Source organism: Sturnira hondurensis, unplaced genomic scaffold, assembly GCF_014824575.4.
Source record: "Sturnira hondurensis isolate 20B ecotype Veracruz unplaced genomic scaffold, ASM1482457v3 Scaffold0001872, whole genome shotgun sequence".
In the NCBI taxonomy this organism is placed as follows: domain Eukaryota; kingdom Metazoa; phylum Chordata; class Mammalia; order Chiroptera; family Phyllostomidae; genus Sturnira; species Sturnira hondurensis.
This window is the reverse complement of record NW_028074503.1, coordinates 40318465-40334420: the sequence shown is the minus strand read 5'-3', so window position 1 is coordinate 40334420 and position 15956 is coordinate 40318465.

Below are 15956 nucleotides of genomic sequence, written 5' to 3'. Positions count from 1 at the left end.
TCACCACGTTCTCTGAGGACTGAGTTGCCCAGCACTTATGTTCTGGTCTTGGAGGAGCTCGCTGGCCTGATCTCACAGCTGGTAACACTTGTCTAGTCGCGCCCAAATTCATTTATAGACGAGAAATAAACAGAGTGCCACGGAGGCTGGAGTGCAGAGCAGCTCCATGGAGCAGGTCCCTGGCAGACCCCTATTCAATTATCTTGGTGGGCTGTGGGATGCTGACTTACCAGGCGCAATGCAAACGGTGAATCCTTTCCCTTTTGTAGCTGTATTAGGATAAGGGAACTGTGTGCTGCATGAGACTCGAATTCCCCGTGAACCTCATTTACCCCAAAGGCACGGCCTCAGGCAGGCCTGGCGTGGGGTGTTGGTCCTCACTGAACTGAAAGGTTTGCACAGATGTTGGTCATGTGATTCTAAAGCCGGCTCGAGCTGTAGTGAAAACTATTTGCACACGTTAACACAGACGGTGACTGTTGGCTTGCCCCAAGTGAGAACGCGGACGTGTCCGTAATTCCGGGTGACCCGGGCCACTTTGGGAGGCAGAACACTGAGCGCGAGAGCAAGAGTGAGGACAGGAAGTTAACCCGGACGCGCCCTGGCCGCCCAGTGGAGGACGTGGGACGAGGACAGGTTCTGAAAGCAAGTCGGCCCCATGTACTTCTCACTGAACTCTCACATTGTAAGTGTGCACCGCTGAAGTTTGTCTTCCCCGCACTGTCTGCCGGCTGCAGATCATGTGGTTGTCGGCACCGCTGGGAACTCACAGCGCTACGCATGGACTACCTCCTACCGTCGCGGACCAACATGAAAACGTACTTTACTCGTTTGGATTTGGGTCTAAAGCCGGCCAGTTACTCTTTTCATATTTTAATGAAGATATGCATTTCTTAATATTCTCAAATCTGGCAAACAGGGACTTAAGTCAATAGCGATGGCCAATCAGTGTCCGTCGGCTGCAGGGTGTACGCCCCTGGGCTTTCTTTCCAGGGCCCCTGCAGTGAACGGGGGCTGGAGGCCGGCCCCAGTCTCAGCGGTGACTTCCGTTCTAGGAGGCTCTGCGAGCTCATTGCTTTCCAGCTGACACTGCCTGATCCCCAGCAAAAGGCCATGACCTTGACCCTTAAACTTGGTGCCACGTCTTGACCTCAGGGAAAGTGAGGGTGTGGGGCGCTCATCCGGGTGACCCGGACGCACTGTCTCCCTCCCCCATCCGTCAGGAGCGCTGCGCCGGTGCTGTATGCTTATCAGAATAAAGTAAAAATGATGTGATTGCACTTAGTTTGCCATGAAAAAATCATCTCAGAAACCTAAGACAGCAATTCGTGCTACAAACAAACAGGAAATGTGCGCCAAACGGGGAAAGGAGGCCAGGTGACCCCGACGCCGAGGTGAGCCTGACGCCGCCATTGTGCAAGGGCATTCAAGAAGGCACATCACGGAACGGCTTGAACAAGGGGCAACTGCCTTAAAATGAGTTCAAGTGTAAAATAATTGCAGCAGACAGAGCTTGAAAAAAGGGTGCATAAGTCAGTTATTAAACTGAAAAACATGATGATCCAACTGAAAACCCCCAGCAGGTTTAAATAGCACGGTGAGGACGGCAACAGTCAGAACCACTGAACCCAAGTTCACACAGTTGGGCTCGCAGTCAGAACAGCAGAGAGAGCGGGAACCGAGAGATCGTGACCAACACCTCCAGCCTTGTGGGACAACACAGAAGGCCTAACACACACCTCCCCAGAGTCCCAAAAGGAGGGAAAATGCGTGGAACTGTGAATGCATTTATAGAACCAAGTGCACCAACTGGGTGAAACATATGTAACAACATGTAAAAGTTGAAAACTCCCCAAATTTACTAAAGACAAACCTTACCTACAAACTCAAAAAGCTTAGTAAACATCAAATAGGATAAACTTAAAGAATACAAACTGCATGGTAATTAGAGTTTTGAAGTCTAAAAGATACCCAGAGGGGAAACGTTATTTATGAAAGGATGGTAGAGCGTTAGAAGCGTCCCGTGTTGCAAGCGCTGAGAGGAGAGAATTGCAAACTACAGATTCTGTAGGCGGCAAACCCGACCTCAGGACCCGGGACGATCGCACTTACGGTGTCCCAGACGCCTCCTTGGCAGATGGCTCGCCTCACATCCACCTGCTGCCCCGCTCTCCATCCAGCACCTGCCAGCCACAGCCAGGTGGGCGCGAGCCGTGCTCTGCCAGCCCCCACGCCCTCGGGAGCCCGCTGCGACAGCAACCTTCCCAGAGGCGGCTCGTCCTCCTGAGCTGCGCAGGAAGGTGCCTGGCACCCTTCCCCACCTTGGCGAGTACCAGAGATGCAGGGAACGTCAGCAGCTCCAGCGACCTGTAGTCTCACACTCGATGTGCCCAGACACATCCATGAAGACTCTGGTTGCCTTGGATTTGAACTACATCATTTTGAGGTGAATTAAGATGAAGTCTCGGTTAGACTACGTGGAAACCGAGCAACTTCTCGGATCCCAGTCTTCCCCCAACAGCTGTCAAGCAGGGGACTTGCGAATCAGAAACCCCTGCAGTGCTGTCCGGTCACCACCATTCAGCACACGAGTGACCTTAAAGGACCAAGGCTCTGCTAGCCTCGGTAGTTCCTCCCTTTAAAATGGGGTCATGCCGTGGCAGCTTCAACTGTTACATTAACTGACGTTTGATAAATATTATTCGCTAATTTGGCTGTGATTATAGCCCTATTATTTCATCATTTGAGGTACTAAACTTCTTCAAGTGCTGTGGCAACAAAAATGATACAACTGGATTGACATTCACCACTAACACTCAGTCCAGGTCAGCTCAGCCTCCCCTGACATACTTTGTAGGAATGTGTATGATGTGTGGGTTTTATGTGCTTAAAAAAGAATTTAGCACCCACTTGCTTCTGAGAGTGACTTGTTTAATTAGCACAGATGCCTCTGCAAGTGCTGACGTGAAAGTGTGCTCGTTCCCTCGCCGACTCAGCGGACTCATATTCTTGCATTGGTCACCGTCAACTGTATCGGGTTTCCCCATCACGAGTTATGATGCTGCCGCAAGGTTCAGGGCCAACACAAAGCACCTGCCGCCATGAGAGCAACAGCGTCCGTGAGCCCCGTGGACCGAACGCCTGAGCCAGGCCCTGCTACCCAGGGGCCCTCTGCAGGTGGGCACGCTCACGGGGGCGGTGGCTGCAGGCCCACATTCCCCTCACTAAGCACTGCCTTCCTCTCCTTCCTTTTCATTTCTACAGTGAACCCATTCACCACAACTAACAGGCAAAGATTCGAGCTGGATTTTTCTACCAGTGATCACGTCTTATCTCTTCTTCCCTAGGAGGTTAGAGTCAAGAAGGAAGAGGAAGTCCTAGGTCAGACAGGTTCTTACTGCTGAGCCGTGGGTTAGAAACCGAGACAGTCTATTTGGTGCACACTTCAAGAACTACTTGGGATTCGAGTGCAAGATTTTCTTCTGAGACAAACGGTCTTTCCCCGCTCTCCTAGGACAAGTTACTTCCTACACATTCCACTCCTGAATTTGTCTCTTGAGGTTTGCAGCGCGTGGAGGAATATGCTTATTGGAATTTCTGGTCATTTTAATAGAAAATAAGTGATGATAACAAGATACTTGGTAAATTATTGATACCTGAGATCGCCTGCTCATGCCTGACATACATCAAAGGGCTAGCATCCGTCCCCTTGCTACCTGTATAAAGGTGAGCTAATGCTGCGTTTGCCTGAAGTCCACACAATGAACTAAGGTTCGTGTCCCATTTCCCTGCATTGTAAGCCCAACATCATGAACTGTACAGAATATGAAATTTCTCACATGGAGAGACAGCTGTGGAATCACATGCCATTTTCCACACCCCACAGCACTTGCCCCGTTGCATTTCAATCCATCGGGACACATTTTCCATCCACAGCCCCACCTGCACTAATTGGAACAGAACTCACAACAGTGGCTTGGGTACCTTGAGCTGAGCTGGACCCCACTCTGCCCAGCTGGACCCCTGTGGAAGCTTCCTGTGTCCATGAGCGGCCCCCTCCAGAGCAGGGCCCCAGGCCTCTGGCACAGGCTGGGCAGAGAGGTGACCCCCGCTAAGAAGGTCCAGAGGCCGTGGCCAGCCTGGGGGCAGAGCCGGGGCACACACAGCGTTGTTCCGGGAATCCCCTGCCCCTGTGAGGAGGCACAGCTTTCTTCCTAACTCAGCAGCTTCAAGGGATTTGGGGGCGCAGAGTCTCAGGTCTGTCCCACTTGAGTGTCTCCAGCCCACCCTGATGTCAGGACCCCAGGCTCCTCCACGAGGTGGAGACCTGCAAAGTCAGCCCACTCCCTGGGGAGAGCCAGGCCACACTACGCACTGGGGCCAGGCCTCAGGCTCCAGTGCGCCCCCTGCGGTTGCTGGCGGTGGGACGCGGCTGCAGACACGTGGTCTTCCCCCAGTCTCTGTGGCGCTGCGTACTCTGTGCCCGTGCCCCGCCCCCCCCTGCAGTCACTGGGCACCCGCCCCACGCGAGAGCCGCCGCTAGCACTTGTCCAGATGTCTCACTTCCCCTTGACCTGGCCTACTGCAGTTACCACGGCGGGGTCCTTGCACACGGCCACGCCGTAGCTCCACACGGGACCACTGCCTGCTGACCAGCAGCGGCGGCCCTTCACGGCCGCTAACCTCCACACCGCCCAGGCCCTGACGCTCCGTCTGCTTCTCCCGCTCACAGGCTGCCTGGTCCTGGTCCTGGTACCCTCAGGAACAGGAGTCAGCTCCAAGCCCTCCTCGCTCCTGCACCTTCTTTAGGGTGCAGACCTGGGTGCAGGAGGGAGGGAGGTGGGCGGTGAGGCCAGTCAGGGGGGTGGGGTCGTGGCAGGCACGTTCCCCATGGGCCCTGCTTGCTGGGCCCCCACTTACCCAGACTCCTGGGGCCACCTCTCCGCATCTGTCTGGGGCAAGAAGATTCTGACCACCAGCTTCGTCTGGGACATGAAGTCCCTGTCACTTCTGTGCTGTGTGTGCCCATTGGTGGCCCCACGTGGCACTGCCTGCCTCTGTGTCAGTGGAGAGCCTGGGAGGAGCAGAGCTCGTGAAGGTCGGGGCTGATGCCAGAGCGGCGGTGTGCTGCCCAGCTTGGCACAGGCCCAGGCCCAGGCCCTGGCCCTGAGTGGGGCCAGCCTTGTCCTCATTCAGTCAGCGAACGTCGCTGATTACAGAACAGGAGAGGGGCTAACGGAGTCTTCATTCAAGGGCTCCCCCAGCTTTTCTTTGTTGTCTGAGACAGGGCTCGAGCTCGGGCCCCAAACTTCACTGAGCTCCTTGGAAGTGCTGACAGATCCTGGGGAAGCCAGGGCCGTGCTTTCTGCCCCCCTGGCCCCTCATCAATAAAGTGTGGGTGTCGTCGGCGTGCTTGGCACGCGGGGAAAGGCCGCCCTTTGTATGACAGAGGCTGGTAATCCAATTGGCCAAGCCAAAGAATAGCCTCTGCTCCAATTCTCAACACACTCCAGGATTGAGATGAGAACCAAATCATCTTAGAGGATCTAATAATCTTGTTTTGATCGATCCGCTTCTCGGGCAGTATCCTTCGGTTGAGACTTTTCAGATAAGTAAAGAAAATTAGGTTGAAAGCCACATGTGTCTTTTTCCACTGAGGCTTGCGCTTTGCCCGCTCAGCGGGGGCAGCTGGACACCCTCTCCGGGGGTGCTGGGGCCCAGGAGGGCAGGTGCTCACACAGCCTGCTGTGCCGTGGCGGCTCACTGAGTGAAACGCTGTGGCTTCTGCCGTTGACGCCTGAAATAAAATAATCTATGATGCATGAACAAGCCTAAATGAAATAATAATATCCTTAGCAGTGAAAAACGGATTGGTAATACAGTAATTGAGCAGATTTATTGCCATCTCCGTGAGCTAGCCTGCCGAAACAGCCGGCTATTTTATTTAATCTCATATCAGAGGAATTACCGGCTGGTAATCCATTGTTAAACATCATTTAGAATGATGGATGGAAATGTCAGCTTTTCCAACATAATCAATTCATATCTCATTAGCAGATATTATTTATGATTCTCATAATGGGACCTGCAGGGGTCTCCGGGGGGAGATGGAGACCTCAGCTGTTGTCGAAATGAGATGAGATATACTGTAGCTTATGAGTTAATAACTGCATATAAAAAATACTTCCCCACAGTATTGATCGTTCTTGCCACGCTGCAGCCGGGCTGCGGGGCCGCGCCTGGTGCTGTGGGCGGTGGCAGGGCCTCCGCGGCCGCAGTGCTAGCACCCGGGCCTTTCAAGGGCTGGTCATTCGACTCCAAATACCTTCACAAGGATAACACAGCTCAAAATGTTTTTAAAATGAAAACGTAACTTGGGAGGGCTTTCCTGTCCACTAGCCTGGGGAAGCCAGCCCCGAACGTCCTGCACGCATACAGGAGCCGGCTACGGCCCTGCGGCGGCCGGGGGCCCTCCCCACCCCCAGCACGATGAAGATAAATCGGCGTGTTTCTCCAGCTTCAGCCCAGGTGCTTTTTACGGGCGCTGCGTGCTGGGCGCTGCCTCCGAGGCCGCCGGGAAGGCGGCGTGATTCACGGACGGCAGCCGCGGCTGGTGCGCCGGCCCATGTCACCGAGTCAACTGCTGCTTCAATTAAAGTACATTTGAGAGTCATTTTATGCTTCAGCTCATAAACATCAATAAGGGAAAATGAGTAATAAATGACTGTCTGGAGTACAAAGGACCAGCTCATATTTCAGATGAAAATGAAGACAAAATGGAGCTTTTATTTGCCTGTGGAATTCCCATTAACCGCATCACCGACAAGAGGGAGCCGGATCAATAGCGGCCGCCGCGCAGCCCGCGCCTGGCTGTTCAGCAGCTCGGCCAAAGGAAAGCTGTCATATTGTGATCTTTATCGGGTAATCTTCATTACCGCGCACCAGTGATAGATGGGGCGCCGGTCAGCTGGGGGCACTTCCAAGGCTTGGTGCTGTCTGTGGCTTGCGCACACAGCCATCACAAATTATTTGTTTACGGTGATGAAAAATTTTCAGTGTTCATTCCTTTTATTCTTTTTATAGGTAATCCATATCTGGGCACTTTCCCTCCGGATTGCTTTATTCACCCAGGATTTTAAAGAAAGTATTATATCAAAGGTTCCTCCCCCACCCCCTCGGAGGGAAGTGGAACCTGCCGGGCTGGGCCGGGCTTAGCATCTCCCAGCTCCTTCTCCAGATTCTTGAAGGTGGTGGCTTTCCCCGGGAGTGGCCTGCTCCCCTTGACTCCACAAAAGTGCTGCTCACCATGAGGAATAGAAGTGAGTGCTTCGTAGGACACGCAGATACAGCAAAACGGGCTTTTTGTGTGCCCTGTGTGCCCGCAGGGGAGTGGAGAAAGCAAACACATTCTTTTGAGGGGGCAGGAGGGCCGCCATGTTGGGAGGGGCCCTCATACACGGAAGCCAAGCAAACAGGAGGAACTCCGGGCTGGTTGCTAGGACCGGCCCTTACCCGGCATGAGGGGAGGTGCCCACCGAGAAGAGCCGAAGAGGGGAGACACTGGGAAAGGCAAAACGAAGGGAACAGTGCTAGTCACAGCTACCTGGGGAGCAACTCTCCTGGGGCCCATCTGCAGACAGCCTTTGACCCTGGTGCAGCCCAGCGCGCTTTTCAGATGTCATCACCCCGGAAAGAGCCTTTACAGAGTTAAACTGGGTAGCCACGTATTTAAGTGTCACCAGCTCTGGTTTCTGGAATCGCACGGCAGGACCTGTCAGGCCCTGCAGCCACCTAACAGGGGGCTGCGTGTCAGCATTTGTGCTCCTTGAGATGACGTCTTCATGTGCATAAAACGCCCTTTTTATACACACACGGCCTCTCTTCTTTTTTCCCCCACCAATGGCCACATTTCAGTGGTTCTTATTGAACTACTAGAAATCCGAGACTGCTATCCGATTGCCCCCACTCCGTGAAATGTACTCACTTCCTGTTGAAAGTGAAACTCAGAAGCTGGGGAAATATTAGCTTAAAATGCGATGGAGATAAGGAACACAGTAGATGGTCTCTTAAATTACATATTTACTAGCTATTTGCCAACAAAGAACCCCACTGAGGTGCCTCTGGGGGCCTCTCCTCCCGTGCCCAGCAGTTCTGACTGCCACCCTGCGGGCTTTCAGACAGCATTCCGATGGGCACAGTGCCCTGCCCGTGTGTGACCTCAGGGGTGGGGGCAGGAGACGGGAGGGCTGTTGAGTCTCGTCTCAGCAGTAGTACCAGGAACCTCGGTGGGCCCTCGGGGACGACTCCCGTGGCCGCTCTTGGCATTTCTTTAAGGGAGAGATCACTAAGTGAAGGTTCTTGCGATCAGAGCCCCTTGTCCCAGCTGAATAATTGGTCATTATCCCGCTGTAACCCTTGTTTTAGAAGCTCAAGAGATTAAACGCAGAACAAGAGAAGAGCAGCTGGGTGAGCAGTGGACGTCGGAAGCCGCCTTGCTCTTCACCATCCACACACTCATCCATGTTCCTGACGGACACGAGTAAGTAAGAAAGAACAGTCAGTGTGACTGGACTGGAGGTGGACTGTGGAGGGAGGCGTGGCCCACTTCCTCCTCCATGTTCTTCGAAGAGAGACTTCTCGGTCAGCTTAATGGTCAACAGGGAGGGCACCTGGTGGTTAAAGACGTCGAGAAACCCAACAGGAAGCCAGCTCGGAACTCCCGTGCACTGCTGGCGGGAAACGTGGAGGGCAGCCACGTTGGCAAAGCAGCCTGGCCGCTTCTCAGAACGTTCACCGTGGACTTTCCACATGACCCCGCAGTGGCCCTCGAGGCACGTGCTCAGGAGGGAGGGACACATCTGCACTCCACGTCTTGTGCACGTGTGTTCGTAGCAGTGTCCTTGAGAGCAGCCACGAAGGGGAAGATCCACACGATGGGTCAGGACTCACAGTAAACAGGGCTGGGGCGCTGGCGCCGCCTGCTGCGGGGACGAGCCTGGAAAACCCAGTGCGTGTGGACAAGCCAGGCCCAGATGAAACACCAAAACCCGTATATTCTGTGTTTTCATTTACATGAAATGTGGAAACAGACAAATCATGAAGATGGAAGGCAACTCAGCGGTTGTCAGGGGCAACGGGGTGGGGGAAGGGAGAGTGACAGTTCCCAGGCAACGAGACATTCTCGAATTGGCGGTAATGGCGGCACACGTCCGAGAATTCACTCACAGCCGCTGGCCCGTGCCCCTCAAACGGGTCGACTTCATGGTATATGAACTATACTTCAGCAAAGCTACAAATGAAAGAAGCTGAGGACTAAATCGGACGCATCTGCGACACAGACAGGTGTGACGGTGTGACGTCGGTGCGCGTTGCTATCATTGGCGCTGCCCAGGGCATCTCTCTCTCGGCTCCGGCAGACCCGGTGGCCGGTGAGCCTTGCTGCGAGGACACTGACACCCAGGCCGCGGCGGGGGGCGGGGGGGGGGCCCGAGCGACGGGACCAACGGCGGCGGGTTGGGGGCGGTCGGCAGCGGCGAAGAGCCCAGCCTCGGCAGCACACAACCCAGGCCCTGCCACTGCGCCCGTAGCGGACGGCCAGCTGGGGCGGCTCTCCCTGAGGCTCAGCCTGGACCGCGTGCTGGAGGGGACGCCGCTGCTCGAGTCCTTCCTTTTCATGCAACGACGGCAGTTCAAGGGCCAGCCCCACCAGACACGTGTTCACACGACGGCTCGTAGCACCTGCTGCTGCCAGCATCCCAGTGGCGGAGTCGAGCACGTGACTGCGCAGGCCCACACCCTGCCCTGTGTGCTGGGACGGCGGAGAAACAAGGGGAAGGATTCTTCTGTCTCCCGGGCTGCCGGGCTCGGGGAAGGGAGCCTGCGCACAGCAGGCACGCTGTCGGCCGGGTGGTTACACGGCAGGCTGGTATTAAAATGTTCTTGGTGCCCGAATGCCTGAGGAACACATGATTTGGTGAAAAGTGGAGGAAGTGGAGATTTTGAAATAAGGACTTCAGAGCTTGAGCTGATGAAGGAAGACCTGCCAGACCTGCCTGGACAGGTTTTTGGCCCCCAGGGGCCAGTTTCCTCCTCCTTCCGGGCTCCACTAGTTTTCTCTGTGTGACCCAGGCCTTGAACGAATCTCCTGCCCCTCCCTCAACAGCAATGTGTCCGAGCCCTTCCGTTGGCCAGACCAGCCCTTAGAGGCCTCCGGTCACCGGCGGTCCTCGGCTTCCAGAGGTGCCGGTGCTGCCGCCTCCACGTGTCTCCTCTGGGACCGGAGCCTCAGGTGCGAATGTTTGCCTTTTCCTCTGTTTTTCCCCATTGGCTTGTGGCTGGATGGGGCACACACCTGAGCTGACCAAAATTCAAGTGGGAGGCAAACAAAAACCGTAACTGGATAACGAAGATTAATGCTAAGTCTTGAAGGTAAAATCCAAGATTTAAGGTCTCAGCATGAACTAAGTTATGAGAGTATGTTGTTCAATAATGTTGGGTCTTCTGAAATAACAAAACCATAAGTTTGTCTGAATACATCTGGATTTAGTAACGGATTCCACAAAGTGTAGCAAGGGCCTCACTACTAAAACCAGAGTGTAACTGTACACACAGACCTCTAGACACAGACACGAAATGAGTCAAGACACGAACGCGGGGGGCCACAGAGACATGGGTGAACAGACAGCCCCAGGTGCGGGCGTGGGCACAGGTGCGTGTGTAGGGGTTTACAGGTACAAGGTCGAATGCACGCAGATTGTCTGGGATTCCACGTCTGGGATTGACTCTGTGGGGTGACTGAGGATCTTTCTCTCATTTGGGACATCGAAAGTACTAGGATTTGCAAGATAATTTGATTCCAAATACAATAAAATGATTCTAAACAACGATGTCACAAAAGCACCATCAATGAGGACTCTGAGTGGACGCATCTGGGCGGAGCACAGGCGAATTTGGCTACGGTCCCCACCTACGTTCTCCTCCAGCAGACCAGCTGTTCCCTCTAAAGGGAGCGCCCAAAGTCTGCTCCTACTCGCTGCATTGCCCAGTGTGTGGGGGAGGGCTCAGGTCAGTTCACATCGCTTACCACTTGGGGTCGAAGAAAGAAGGCGGCCGCTTTCCCTGCTAGCACGCCCTTTGCAGGGAGGGGGAGCATAAGGAAGCCCCGGCTGCCTGGCTGATGCTGGGTACCAGGGACACCCCTGGGGCTGAGGGGGGAGCCACGCGGCTCCCCTCTCTGTGTGCGGTGAAGCCAACAACGCTCCCTCCCTGAGGCCATGAAAGGGGCACGTGCTGTTTTAATTCAGGAGAGGGCTCAGCTCCGCCAGGAATAGCCACACCCTGTTTAAGGGAAGCCCCCCCGTTCCCAAACAGGTTTCCGGCAGTGACACCAAAGTGGCTGTCCTGGGGCCATGTTCCCTGCTGTCGGCCACAGGACGGCCATCAACACGGTGGAACAGCTGGATGGAAACTCAAGGGTTAGTTCAGAGGGAAGGAACACTGCGTGGTTAAGAGACCAACCGCCAGGGGAACTAGCACAGAGTCCAACAGAAGCGCTGGAACCAAGACCCCCTGCACCGGCACACGAACGCTCCCAGGGGCGCAGGGCCGAGGGCATCTACGGGCAGCAGGAGGACGCAGGCCCTGTCAGGGGCCACCAGCAGTCCTGCAGGCTGGGGCCGACATGACCAGCCCCCAGAGCCCTGACACGAGTAAGAAAATGTCGTTCCTGTCCCTGTCCGCTTAGAGAGGTCTACCCCTCCGTGTTCGAAAAGGTTGGTAGGGTCTTCACAGCCATAACCGACACGAAAGCCGTGTCACTGACTAGATCCCTCTGTACTCGCAGCTGTGGCTGCTGTTCCCAGTCCCAGGTGGATGCAGGGATGTTTTCCTCACCCACAGACGCAGCAGAAGGTGCAGCGCAACCCTGTTCTGGAAAGAAAACAGGCACCAATAGCTTAGTTCTTGGATGAATGATAGTAAAATGAGGGACTGCTGCATCTTAGGAAAACACTCCAAACCCTCGTGTTCGAAGACTTAGACACACCAGGGAGCCAACCCGGTGGTCACCGCACTCAGTGCCGGGGCTGGTGGTTCGGCACTTGCTGCTCAGGAGGCACAGCACCCACCAGGCCCCGGGGCGACGCCTCTGGGCCTCTGGGGAGTGAACAGGCCCTAGGTCTCGGGCACTGGAAGGCAGTGCAGGACGCAGGGCATCAACCTGGCGCTGGCCATCTCTCCAGGAGATGCTGCTGTAGAGACTCGTCTTGGCGCAGAACGGGTGCACGCTCCAGGGACCGTTACAACCCCAAGTTCCCCAAGAAAGGTCAGGAGTGGGATGAGGACCATTTTGCAATAAACAGTGGAATGTATCTTAACCCATTAAGTGGGACTAATTGATGGCCATGCTTTGAAATACTCCATAAGACTCTATAAATGACAGCTATTTGGAACCCAGACTTCAGCCCCAAACGCAGGGGTCCAAGGTGCTCAGAACTGTCCCCATGTGCCCTTCTCAGTGGAGGGAGTACGGCCACCTCGGGAGGTCACGGTGAAAGGACAAGTGGTCTGAGGCTGCCAATAAGAAAGGGACAAGAGGAAGAGGGGAGAACATAGAAATAAGTGTTTCCATAGAGCGTTTTCCTCCTTCTCTCTACTTCTTCCCCATAGAGCGAGTTTACCTGGCACTGACCTAGAAGCAGAGAGCTGGAAAGAGCACCCACTGTGACAGGTCTGTCCGCTCACCGCTCTGTGCTGGACCCAGGGACTCTGGCCTGGAAGGCCAGCTGCCCTGGCCCTCCTGCCCTGCTGGCCTCTGCTTTGGCATCCGACCACCTGTCCCCGCAGCCTTAAATCTCGGCCCATTTCCATGGGCTGCAGAGACCATCTGGCTACACGAAGGCTGTGTGCTCCCCACCCCCCTACGCCCCAGCCCCAGAAGCCGGGTTGCGGGCTGATGCTGGCTGTGGGGTGTGGCCAAAGGGGGAGAAGTCAGTCTAGATGCCCAGACTGTTGACGCTGCCCGTGTCACAGCTCAAAGTTCCCGCGTCCTGACAGACCCTTCCCGTGGAAACCCTGGTGCTCTCGAGTTCCCAGGGGCCCCAGCAACTTCCAGCCCGATTTCCATTACAAAAGGCTGCGTCCGTCATCCTGGACACTCGGGGCCCAGGCGGGTCTGAAAGCCCTGCCCAGGCAGGACGGATGTCACGGCAACGCCACAAAACGCGCACTCTGCTCAGGGTGCCACATGCGCGGGCACCAGTGGTTCCACAGACACCCCACTGCTCTCCCCGGAAAGTGGGAACTCAGGGTGCACTGCAAGAGGTAACCTAATATCAGTCTCATGATATTCTTCACCTCAGTGGAATGAGAAGCCAGTGAAATTCTGAGAAAGCTGCTGAGCTTGAGGCTGACGATTAGCTGGATGAGGTATCATTTTCCTGAAACTCGTAGCTGTAATGGAAAGACACACTATGAGGAAATGCGGCTGAGTATTGAAGATCCTTGCCCGTCATAAAAAGCACGTGGCACCCATCAATACCTAATTGTATTAGTTATTCCACAGGGCTCCGAGAAAACCGATGGAAGGGCCCGTGGGCATCGATCGCCGCTCTGAAAGCTGCCTGTCCATTGTTTGCTGAGCTGGTCAATCATCATTGAGTTTTTCATTTTGAGTTGAAATGGAAAATTAACAGAAATCAAGAAACTTTGTAAAACATCACTAATGAATTGGAGAGGACCGTGGGGTGAATGCCATGGGCTTGTTGCAGACACATGGCTTATTTTTACACGGACATGTTTTTTATGAATGGACCTTACTAGCACCGTTGCAGTCAAAATCCTCTTTTTCTCAACTGAAGTGAAATAAGAATTATATTAATTTACCTGTTTCCTTAAACTTATAATTGCCCCCCTCACCATTGGAATATCAGTTCTCACTAAATGTCAAACCTAAATGCTATCTCTCAGATTTCAAAAGCCAAAATTTAAATTACCTATTGACAAAAATTAGATGTAATTTTTTTTGAGTTTAAAAAAATGAAGTAACCTCTAAAAATGCACTTATTGGTTTCAAGTAGAAAACCCACAAAGGGGGTTACTTGTCAGGTCAATAGCCACATGAGGTTGTCCCTCCTGTACACAGCTGCCTGGAAACAGCACACGTGAAAATCTGCATGACCCAGAAACGCCCAGATGTAACAGGAGAAACGCAGGCAATCGGGAAGCGCAGCTCAGCCCGAGGGCAACGTGCGTTTTGGATCTGGGGGCAAGAGTCTCTGTCTGCCTGCACAGGAGAACGTCCCTCCCCGATGTCCAGTCTCGCGAGCAAACCACAACCAGAGCAGACCGAAGCAGCTTGCAGCCTGCGTGTGGGCAACTGCCCGTGCCCAGCCCTGAATCTGCTTTGGGCACAATGGGTCCCTGTGAAGCTTCCATGGAAGGCGGGGCAACACCGAGGAGAGCAGAAATAAATACAATAAACACGCCCAGGGGTTTGCAGACCAGCAAAATGTGCGTTGGAGACCTCTCAGACTCGACTGACAGATCAGGGCTCCGCTACCAGTAAGGAGTCGGGTGGGAGGAACGGGGCAGTAGCAGGCCGATGTCACAGGTGAAGGGACCGGCCTGCCCGTCCCCGTGCTGGACCTGGGCGTGGAGGGAGACTGCCTCTAGGAAGTGCCCAGGGCAAGAGAGCTGGGTTTTGCTCTCCACAATTAGAGGATGCAAGACGTCAAGGGCATGATTTGTAAATGGCATCTCAGGGCTTATTTCCTACCTAAAGTCACCAAAATCTGAGGAAGATGCCTGAGTCTCTTAACCTTGAAACTCCTTTTATTTTATCATTGCTCTTTTCTTTTAATCAACACATTTTTCAACCAGTGCCTGCTGTGGCCGAAGAGAGTGAAGAGAAAGAGCAACCTGACCCAACCCACCTTGTAAGAGCTGCGATGCGCCTTATAAGCCACGTCCCCCTGCCCCAGATTTACGGCTGCGCGAGGTCCCCAAACACACCGTACATCACCTCCTGATGGCCCCGTAATTAAGGGCCTGCACACAAGGACAGTGCGCTGCCCCAACAGTCTCCTGCGGGAAGGCAGTGTGCCGGGGAGAGAACCATTTGGAATGCAGGCCCACAGGATTTTCACGCTGCAGGCTTGTGAAGAGCGTCCTGCCTCTGAACAGGGTCTTCCCTCTGGTCAACAACACAGGTAGCGAAGAAAGAAAATTTTTTAAAAAATAGGGAAGGAAAGTAGTGAGGGAGTGAGAAAGAACATGACAGGTTTAATAAAATATGATTGTTCAAACTAGTTTATAAATAGCTGACTTTAACATCACCTACCAACCAAACAGAAAATTCTAACCACGATCCTGCTAACTAAACTCCACCCGACAGCTTTGAAATCTGAGGCATCGGATTCGCTGACTGAAATTTAATAATTTTATGCAGATACTGCATTATCTATGGAAGAACTAAAATGCCATTTGTTAGTTACCGCAGACACTGCTTTTGTTTCAGCTGAACTTACCCAGGTGCATCTTCTCAAAGAGCTATCTGAAGCGTTTAACGGAGAACGCAGCTGCCCATGACTATCTGTATTTCCAACACTCTGCTAATTTGACAGTATTATCTGTATATCAGATACTACAGGAACTTCTCAACATTATAATGTAAGTATTTTTTGTAGAATTATTTGACCATTATTTGTTTTTCTAAGTTTTCATCTCTGTGAGTTCACAGACCATTTGTGTTTATTTTGTCAGAAGTTTCTACCTCACGGACCAGAAAAGTGTAGGCACTCAACAGCAACTCTTTGAGTAAATGAATGAATAAATGAATGCATGTTTGCATTCTTTCTCCAAATGTTTCAAATCTCATGGTGTGGACTCCTACTCCTTAATATAATTTTGTTATGATGATGTATTTTATTATACAATACACTCTGTATTGCATACATGGT